Source organism: Rattus norvegicus, chromosome X, assembly GCF_021556685.1.
Source record: "Rattus norvegicus strain SHRSP/BbbUtx chromosome X, alternate assembly SHRSP_T2T, whole genome shotgun sequence".
NCBI classification, from domain to species: Eukaryota; Metazoa; Chordata; class Mammalia; order Rodentia; family Muridae; genus Rattus; species Rattus norvegicus.
In genome coordinates this window covers 48,679,903-48,690,000 of record NC_141554.1, presented here as the reverse complement: position 1 = coordinate 48,690,000, position 10,098 = coordinate 48,679,903, and the positions used below count along the sequence as shown (strand labels likewise).

At 39.7% G+C, this 10,098-nt stretch overlaps 1 pseudogene across 1 annotated transcript; it reads right to left on the bottom strand.

Annotated features, from left to right (window-relative positions):
• Nucleotides 1-4,307: 4,307 nt before the first annotated feature.
• Nucleotides 4,308-6,111, bottom strand: Rpl7l1-ps3 (ribosomal protein L7-like 1, pseudogene 3; annotated as a pseudogene). Its single transcript, XR_015647069.1, has one exon. The product of XR_015647069.1 is annotated as a ribosomal protein L7-like 1, pseudogene 3 (transcript).
• Between the last annotated feature and the right edge of the window lie 3,987 nt (nt 6,112-10,098).

Sequence of the window (10,098 nt, the reverse complement as noted above, 5' to 3'; positions counted from 1 at the left end):
ACAATGGGATGGTTAGGTACTCTAGAGTTCATGTCAGTTTCAATCTTGATCCAAAGTGGAACTGTATAAATGACAACTGCGACGACGATGATGATGATGATGATGATGATGACAAAGACACTTGCTGTTGTGCAGCACAGTAGATCTGCACTGTATGCTGGTTTTTCAGTCAGTGTTCTGAGTCAGTGACTTCACCTCCCTCACCTTTTCCTGGATCTTGGTTTCCACAGGTGGGTAAGCCAGAAACCAATGTGGAGGACCATGTAAGCAGCAGAGCACTAACTTCAAAAGTGAAGTTTAGTTATATCATTTGCACAAATGTATCTCTCTAACATTAAGGTTTGGGAAATAAAGTGACCATTAAGCATTTCTGAAAACATTTATAAATTAGATTATAAGATCAGAAATAAACAAGGGCCAAGGTAGACATACAGATACTTACACAGAAAGATAAAATTTCTGCTACCACGAAAAATACCCTAAGAAAATATACTCTCTTAGAGAAGAGATTTATTTGGCTTTTGGTTTCTGTGCTCAATGGACTTCATTCTTTACCTCCAAGTGAGGTAGGACATGGTGGTGTAGAGTGTATCTTGGAACAAATTTCTTCACTCCATGGAACCTAGGAAAGAGGAGAGGAAAAAGAAAGAGAAAGGGAGACAGATACAGAAACATATACCTGGAGCAAAATATACTCTGGAAGGGTCTGAGTCCTTCTTGATTCTTTAAACTAAGATCTGGCACCTAAACATTTCTGCCAATAGCCTATTCTGTTGTAGTCTTCCCATAGGTAAATCCATTGATGAGGTGAACTTATCCTGTCATATCACCTCTGAATGAACAAAGAACATTGAGGTCCATGAATTTCATGCATAAGTCTATGGGAGGCCATTTTGGCTCAAGCCACAACATGCATGAATATAAGTGGCTTCCCAACCTGTTTCACATACTCATAGATGTAATTTGAATATGTTTGTGATTTTCTTTGATGTGAAATCTGTGATTTAGATACAACATATACCATTGCTATTTACTTTTATAGTTGTGTGCTGTAGAGTATAATGTAAACATGTGGGGTTTATTTGTTTGTTTGTTTCTGCTTTTATTGAGAGAGAAATCATAAATACAACTTAGTAAACTTTATTTTTGACACAGCATCAGAATGTGCTGCATTTTTGTCTGCAGACCATTGATTTTAAAAATATAACCTGGCAATGTAGCCTAGGATGGCCTTAAATTCAACCCTCCTACCTCAGCTTTTGAAGGGCCAGGATCACATACATGAAGCATGTTGCCTAGCTCCATAGACTATTTTTTAACTATCCAACATTTCCAAAGCAACTAGAAAGTGATAATAATTTGTCCATTCATGGTTTCACAATACAGCATTATGAAAAAACAGGTGCAGATTGTTCCTGAGAGCTAACACAATGACTTAAATCAACTTTTCTTTTGGTACCAAGATTGTAGAGACATTGCAGTGGGCAGATTTAGACAAGGGATGAAAGGAAAACACAACAGAGATGCATGTAATTCCCAGAATGGAGCAATGGTTCTTCTCATATGACTAACTCAATCTAAAAACAGATTCACATGGGGGAGGAGCTTCATTAGTAATATGCTTGCTGAGCAGACTGGAGAACACAAGCTAAAATTCTTAGCACACACATTAATTTAAAAAAGGCATAAGAGTGCACATCTGTAACCTCAGCTCTGGTGAGGCAAAGGCAGTCTGATTTCTGAAGCTCACCATCCATCCAATCAGTTAGTTTGAAATTCAGTAAGAGATTTGTCTCAAAAAAATAAGGGGGAGGGTAATTGTTAAGGAACATGTGACAAGTTGGTCTGTGACTCCACATACACATGCACATCAATACTAACATGTTTATGAACATATTCACACACATATACTATAAAAGTTGATCTTTAAAAAGACACCGTGAGGTATAGTCAAATCTTCAAGTACATTGGAAGCATGGGTCTGAAAATGTTGGCTTTCTGAGACAGTTGAGATTATTATCAGTACTTTTTAATGTATAAAGTACCAAGGACAAAGAACAAGCATGAGATCTGTACTGGGCTCTGGGACTATCATCACAAATACTACTAACTGTTCAACTAACCCAACAGAAATTCCTTTTGTAATTCTTGAGTCTGGAAACATAAGATCAATATATCATTAGTAGGATTGGATCCTAAATTAGGTTCTGCTCTTTGTTTCCTTCTAGCGTTGCAAGCACTCAGGTTTGGATTGCATGTGGCAAGCTCCTTTCATCTTCACATCATTTGCCCCCTGTCTGGGCATCTATATCTGCATTGAAATTCCTGTCTTTTACAAAGTGGACTAAACACATTGGATTACATTAGTTATTACTCTCACTGATGTAATACTATGTTTTCAAAAAGCAACTCAAGGAAGGAATGACTTTGGCTCAAATTTCGATGGATCATCATTGAAGAGATGGCTTCAAGTCAGGAAGCAGAGGGAGGTAAATGCTGATGCTCAGCTAACATGCTCTGCGTCTGCGTCTGTGTCTGTGTCTGTGTCTGTGTCTGTGTCTGTGTGTCTGTCTGTCTGTCTGTCTGTCTCTCTCTCTCTTTCTCTCCCCCTCTCTCTCATTTTTCAATTTAGAACCCTAACACATGGAGTGATGCTCTCCATATTTAGGGTGGTTCTTCTCATCTTGACTGATACAGTATAGGAACTAACTCACAGATATAATGAGAGGTTTATCTCTCCTAGTTGATTCTATATATTGCCAAATGGACAATATTAGCCACCATATTGGTTGAAGTCACACCTTAACAACCTAATCTCCATTAGCTTAAACCTCCCTATTTGCAAATATAGCCACATTAACCACATTAACATGTATTGCAGTATCACACTTCAACAATTCCTTGAGGGTGTTTGTGGGTATGTTTCAACTTATCTTATACCATGTGGAGGAATAACTTTTAAATTATACTCAGTATTGCAAGAATGATCATGAAAACAAGAGAAGATGATGGTCAATTATCATTTTTGTGCTAAATCAGGTTCCACATTCATGTTAGCAATTAAAATTACAATTCGGAAGAAGCTGAGATATTTATATGGAATGTTTTCCACTTCGTTGAATGTTCTTTTTCAAGTAAAAATTGTATTCAATTTTCAGAAAAAGTGCATATTTTATGCTTAGTTCTTCTCTCACTTAATTGTCTCTGCATGGCAAGCACCTTAATCTTTCTCTTCCCCTCTCTTCAACTTCTTCTTTTTACTGAGATTTTTAAAAGTCAGCTAACTTGCTTGCTTCCTGTGGTGTTAAATTGTTCTAGCCACCCTTTGTCATTATGACAAGATAGTTGAGATAAATGATTTAGTCCTGTAGTTTAGGCTACTAGCTGGTAATCATGCTTTTAGCACAGGAGTACTTGAGTGATCAGTTTAGAGTCAAAACATTATGTGGAGCTGGGGATGTGTCTCAGTGGCTAAAGGTTCTAATTTACAAACATGAAGACCTGTATTTAGAGCCCCCAAACCAATCTCATTTATAAACACATGCACACACAGGTGTACCACCAGATACATACACTGCATGTACAAACAGAGAATAAAGTGTTAATAATTTGGAAAAATCAAAACTCCTTCCTTTATACTCATAAGTTAATCCAAAACTTTGAATATGCTGGCTTTCAATATTTTGAAGTAATGTATTTCCTCATTAAAAGTAAAAATACAACTAGGATTTTCATAAAATATGAAGAATGACTGTCACCCTACTGTACTAAAAGGAGATTCATATGATACATGAAATATCAAATAGCTTCTTATAGGTGAGGGCTCATTAATCCCTGCCTAATACATGATAGAATGTTTACTAGTTTGATCTTATAATGGTCTTGTACAGATGACTATAGCTCCTGTGAATTCATGAGAGTATCAGTCTTGTCATGTAGAAAAGAAACCATTTGCCCTGGTCCATCCTGAACTCTGGCTTTTCTAATCTTTTCATACTCTCGTTCATGATGAAAACATTCTTTTTATTTCTGTGTATATAACACAGGGGTATTCCTGGAGCATAACTTAGAGCTGGGTGTGACCTGCCAAATTTGGGTATTGAGAACTTCACACAAACTTCTGAAAGAATGGCAATTGCTCTTAACTGATATGTGTGTGTGTGTGTGTGTGTGTGTGTGTGTGTGTGTGTGTGTGTGTGGCTTAGTCCTTTGGAGCTATGGTTGGTGGGTATAGTTGTTCTTTTTTTTTTCCTTAAGCCAAGGGCGAAGTTTAGTGGGCAGTTTAAAAACAACAGTCCTTCATATTATTGGTTTTTGTTGGTCTTTAACATTTTCTCTGTGTGTAGCCCTGGGTACCCTGGAACTCTGTAGAACAGGCTTGCCTGGCCTTGAACTTTGGAGATCTGCCTGCCTCTGCCTCTCAAGTGCTGTGACTAAAGGTGTGTGCCACCAGGCCCAGCTAGTTTGTAGTAGGAAACAAGTGGTTGAACTTCAGTCCCCTCCTGTAGCACAGAACAAGCCTAGATTCACAGACCAATGTGCATAGAAAAGCAGGTTGTCCTCACAAAAGGCTTCCAGGTGCCAAGAGGGTGTGTGTCACCATCGTGGAATTCCAAGCACAATGTATGAATTTATGCTTGTGTTTTTCTAAATCCTGAGCTACAGGAAAGGACTGTCACTGCAGGTCAGGGTACAAATGCTGTTACACTGATCAAGGGCAGCAAGCCCCAGAGGTTCCAAAGCGGTTGTAACGTGGCCTCACATAAGACTGAGCACCACCTTTGTCACATTTCTAGCTGCCTTTCTCCCTGAGGAACAAGCCCCCAGGCTTATACACCAGCAGTTGGGGGTGGGGGTGGGGTTTCAGGGCGGGGCGGAGGCAGGGCTGCTGTGGAGTTTAAGGCTAGCCAGGGCCACACAGGAAGACGTAGTATTGAACAAACCAAACACAAGGCCATATCTCTGACAAAAATAAAAAGTAAAACCAAGACCCTCTTCATCCAGATTCAAGTGTGCCCTTTGGTCTGCCCCACTGCTTTAAGAGTCTTGGAGGGTGTGGGAGGGATACTTGGGCTAGTCGCCCACCCAACATTAAACACTAAGATAGAAGGAAGGCAGGGCATTTCTTTCCTCCACAGCTTGTGTGGATCTAAGAGACGGGCAGCCAACTGGAGAACAATCGTCCTGTTCCATGAACTAGTCCATGCTAAATGTCTTCGATGCTCGCACACCCTACTGTGGTTCTCCTGGCCCTTTCCTTCAGTTTTTGAAGGCAAAAAATAATCTTCTCTGAAGATACTTGGTAATTTTATACAAACAAAAGCATTTCCAATTCATGCTTTTGGAAAACCTGCTCCTGCTCTAGTTGAGCTGCCGGATGAGCTGGTTGATGCGGTCACCCCGGCAGCCAGGTGAGCCCATCCCCTTGAGGAAGCCCACTCTATTCTTGGTAGCATGACGGGCCACAGAGAGGTGGAAAGGGCACAAGAATGAAGAGATCTGCTGGAAATGTTTCCCAGGGAAGGCAATTTCATGGATGAGGTCTTCCAGGCAAATGACACCAAACTGCCCCAGGTGCTCCTCAATCACTGTGTTGTCGGTCAGAGGGACAGTCTTATTGTTAATCTTTGCTTGTCCACGTTTCAAGATGAGTTCTCGGACAGACTTCAGATTTGGAAATCCACAGGTCACATAAGGCTCAACTGTGCGCAGCATTCTCATACTCTGAGGGGTGACCTTGACAAAGACGCCACTGAACAATTTCTTCAGGCCAAGTTTCATGATGGTGCTCTTTACCAATAAACTCACTCCTTCAATCTTTTCCATGCGTATAACAAAGGCCAAGGAGTGTTTATCAGGGACCTCCAAAGTGCGCGGCTTCACTTCTAGTCGCTGGACACACACCTTGTCACGTTGCTGCCGCCAGGAATCATGCACGAAAGATTCTAGTCGTCTAAATCGGAATTCCTTCCCTTTTCTCTCTCTCTTTGCCAAAAGAGCCTACTTTGCCTGAGTGGCTTTGAGGGCTTGATAAGCCTTCCTCTTTTTCAGGAGATTTTCTGGAACCAAAGGGATCTTTTTTCTTTCCCCTTCCTCCGCCATCTTTCCGGTTCTCCAGCTCGGGTATAGTTTGTTCTTATGGGGTTGCAAGCCCCTTCAGCTCCTTCATTCTTTTCTCTAACTCTTCCAATGAGGAAAACATTCTCAGTTCAACGGTTTCCTGCTAGCATTTGCCTCTGTATTTGTCACACTCTGGCTGAGCCTCTCAGGAGACATCTGTATCAGGTTCCTGTCAGCATGCACTTCTTGGCTTCATCAATATTGTATACTTGTGGCTGTGTGTGTGTGTGTGTGTGTGTGTGTGTGTGTGTGTGTGTGTGTGTGTGTGATATTGGGTTACCTCACTCAGGATGATATTTTCTAGTTCCATACATTTGCCTATGAATTTCATGAAGTCATTGTTTTTGATAGCTGAGTAGTACTCCATTGTTTAGATGTACCACATTTTCTGTATCCATTCCTCAGTTGAAGGGCATTTGGGTTCTTTCCAGCTTCTGGCTATAATAAATCATTAGAAGGGAGAACAAAATAATCAAGCAGGGTAGAGTGTGGGAGGAACTTGGGAGGAGTTGAGGAGGGGGAGAATTAAAAAGGGGTATATGATCAAGCATGTGTAGAGAAGGGCATGATATATAGAGGGTCTGGTGTGTAGCACTGGAGGCTCTGAAACTGGGGGTTGTCACCAGCAAGTCCCAGATGCCAGGAAAGCAAGAGGCTTCCAGGACCCAACACGGATGAGATTAGTTGAAATGCCCAACAATGGGGATGGAGAACATGGTGAGATCATATTCAGAGGTTAGGCAACACCCCTTCTCAAAATTTTAACCCAGAATCGATCTTTTCTAAAGAAAATAAAGAGATAAGAATGAAGCAGAGTCTGAAGGAAAGGCCATCCAGGGACTGCCCCATCTGGGGATCCATCCCATATACAGACACTAAACCCAGACACTGTTGAGGATGCCAAGAAATGCTTGTTGACAGGAGCTTGCTATAGCTGTTTCCCGAAAACCTCTGCCAGAGACTGACAAATATAGATGCGAATGCTCACAGCCAACCATTGCACTGAGCACAGGGACCCTAATGGAGGAGTAAGAGAAAGGACTGAAGGTGCTGAAGGGGTTTGCAACCCCAAAGGAAGAACTACAATATCAACCAGAAGATCTTCCAGAGCTCCCAGGGACTAAACCACCAACCAAAGAGTACACATAGAGAGGCCCATGGCTCCAGCTGCATATGTAGCAGAGGATGGCATTTTTCTGGTATCAATACGAGGAGAAGCCCTTGGTCCTGTGAAGGCTTGATGCCCCAGTCTAGGGGAATGCCAGGGTCATGAGTTGGGAGCGGGTGGGTGGGAGGGAGAAAATCCTCATAGAAGCATGGAGGGGGGGATGTGAGAGGGGGAACCAGGGAAGGGGTTAGCATTTGAAATATAAATACTTAAAATATCCAACAAAGTAATATCTTTTAAAATATTTTGTTTTATTTTTAGAGATTAAAATATAATTTAACCATTTTCTTCTTTCCCTTCAAACCATCCCATATACATCTCTATGCTCTCTTTTAAATTCATAGCCTCCTTTTCATTATTTGTACCTACATATGTGTGTGTATATATGCACATATGTATTCCTAAATACATAAATACATATTTTATATGTATGCTTTTATGGATAACCCTTTAGTATTACATAAGTAATTGTGTTTTTTTTTCCCAGGGAAGATTCTCTTGCTCTCAACATTCGTTAAATTCCTATAGTTGTTTGTATAAGATTGATTACCTTTGGGCTTTCTTTTGTCCATATTAGTATGTCTGTTGCTGTTGTTCATGTTTATATCATGTTAAAGCTGTCATGTTTTTGAAACTTTATGGGCATAGCTTCTGGCATTACTAGAAGACACAAATTTCCTGCTCCCTGATCCTTAGGTATGGGAACATTTTATATATGTGTTAATTGGGAATGAGCTCCAATCTTCTTCCAGATTGGTTTTAGTTTTCTACAGTGGTCTCATTCTATGACAAAGAGAAGATTCTTTCATATGTTGTGAGGACTATACTTATCTGTAAGTATAACAACAAATATCTAGAATCTACTTAAGAATTATGCTGATTTAGTAAAGTTGTAGTTGTGGGTTCTTCTCCAAGATTCATGATTTCAATATCCCTCAATAGCTGACTAGGTTTCAAACCAGTCATGATTCCTCCTTCCCTCATTAATTAGATCTTAAATCCAATTGCAAATCTGTTGGCTTCTACAAAGTTATGCATGCCACTAGTTCACTCTTAGGGGTATAGTACTATCTGCTTTGCTTTTTATGTGTGTGCTTAGGATCAACTCAGGTCCACAGATTTTTCCATCAAACTTCTTACTCATTGAGTCTTATTCTCAGCTCCTGGTTAGTGTGTTTTGAGAAGAAGGGAGAGAAAAGGAAGCTTGTACCTGACAATAGAGTGTATTGCATTTCTTGATATTTTTTTGGAACAAAGGCATTAATGCTCTAATATCCTTCATCAGTTTAATAGAGGAAAAAAATTACTGTTGACACTCCAATGTGGATTGATTTCCTTCTCAGCTTTCTGGGCTGAATTGCTTATTTTTCTCTGCCAAAAAAGGGAGGATAAATGCTTTCTAGGGCAAACGAATTCTCTGTACACACTTTCCCCCAATGAACCATGACATTACCTGGTGCTGTTGAGCCATTGTTTTCTGACTGATGCTGCCCATGAACCAAAGATAGCTCCTAATTGGAATTCAAAGGATATTTGAGGCTATGGATGTTAAATCTTTGTAAGCTATTTTATTGTAACATAGGGCTGCAGTTTTCATTAAGGTATAATTATATAATTGACTAAAAGTAGGATAATTTCCTGGGCACTTTTCAAAACTCTTACATTCACTCAAAAATCCAGTTTTAAAAGTATCCCTTTGCCTAAAAATATGTTTCAAGTGGACTCATGTCTCCAACCCCCACCAAAGATGATATGTGATTGCATTGGGTTATGTTTTGTGACATTCTCATCACAGTTGGGTCTCCCTTAATTACTTTAATTACTCTGTGAATAAATAAAGGTCATTTCATTACAATCACATTTATTAATCACCCACCTTTTCTCCTCATTAACATTTTCTTTTTTAACAGGTATCAGGCAGCAACTGGTTCCGTTAGAGCTATTAAGATGTTAATGTCACGTCTGACTTATCCAACATACAGACTCAAGAAAAGGAAGACAATGATTTATTTATTTGTCGCTCCTCAATTGTATTTTATTTTGTCAATCTGATTCTGCATCTGATGGGACACTGGTTACTGGTTGCTGGCAAATTAATCTTTTGAAGAGTCTACTGCTGACAGGTTGTATCCTAGTTGGATTTCCTTATTATCTGGGTCACCCAGGCAGTATTAATCCTTTGAAACATGAAATAAAGTTCCCAAAGAGATGCTGGTGCCTGTGTTAAATATCCCACAAAGCTGACTAAACTGAATAGCATTTTAGTGATTGTGGAGAGGTTGGTATATTACAGGTACAGAGGTAAATCATCTTGGGGTATTGTTAGTCCCTTCAATAGCCCTTCAGTTAATAGATTTATGCACAGCTTAGTGTCTTTGTAAATATCAGTTAAATTCTTTTGGACTGTTTTTACAGACTCCAAGATCTTTTGTAATACATAAGCTAAAAATGTAATTAGATAGAACCTATAGCACAAGTCATCCATTTTGCTGGAAGCTCTGCACCTTATATTCTAATTTCTAAAGTATTTAGAAAATTTTTTGTTTAATTACTATAAAAAACATCATGAAACTGTTACCACATTGGAACATGGTATTTGCGATAGCCTACAGCTGTGTTCCTGGGCCATGATCACTCATATCTGGCTACAGAATAATCTCTTTCCCTTGGAAGAAAGAGCTGTGTTCTTTTTTTGTTTTTCATCTTTATTAACTTGGGTATTTCTTATTTACATTTCAATTGTTATTCCCTTTCCAGGTTTCCTGGCCAACATCCCCCAAACACCTCCCTCTCCCCTTCTCTATGGGTGT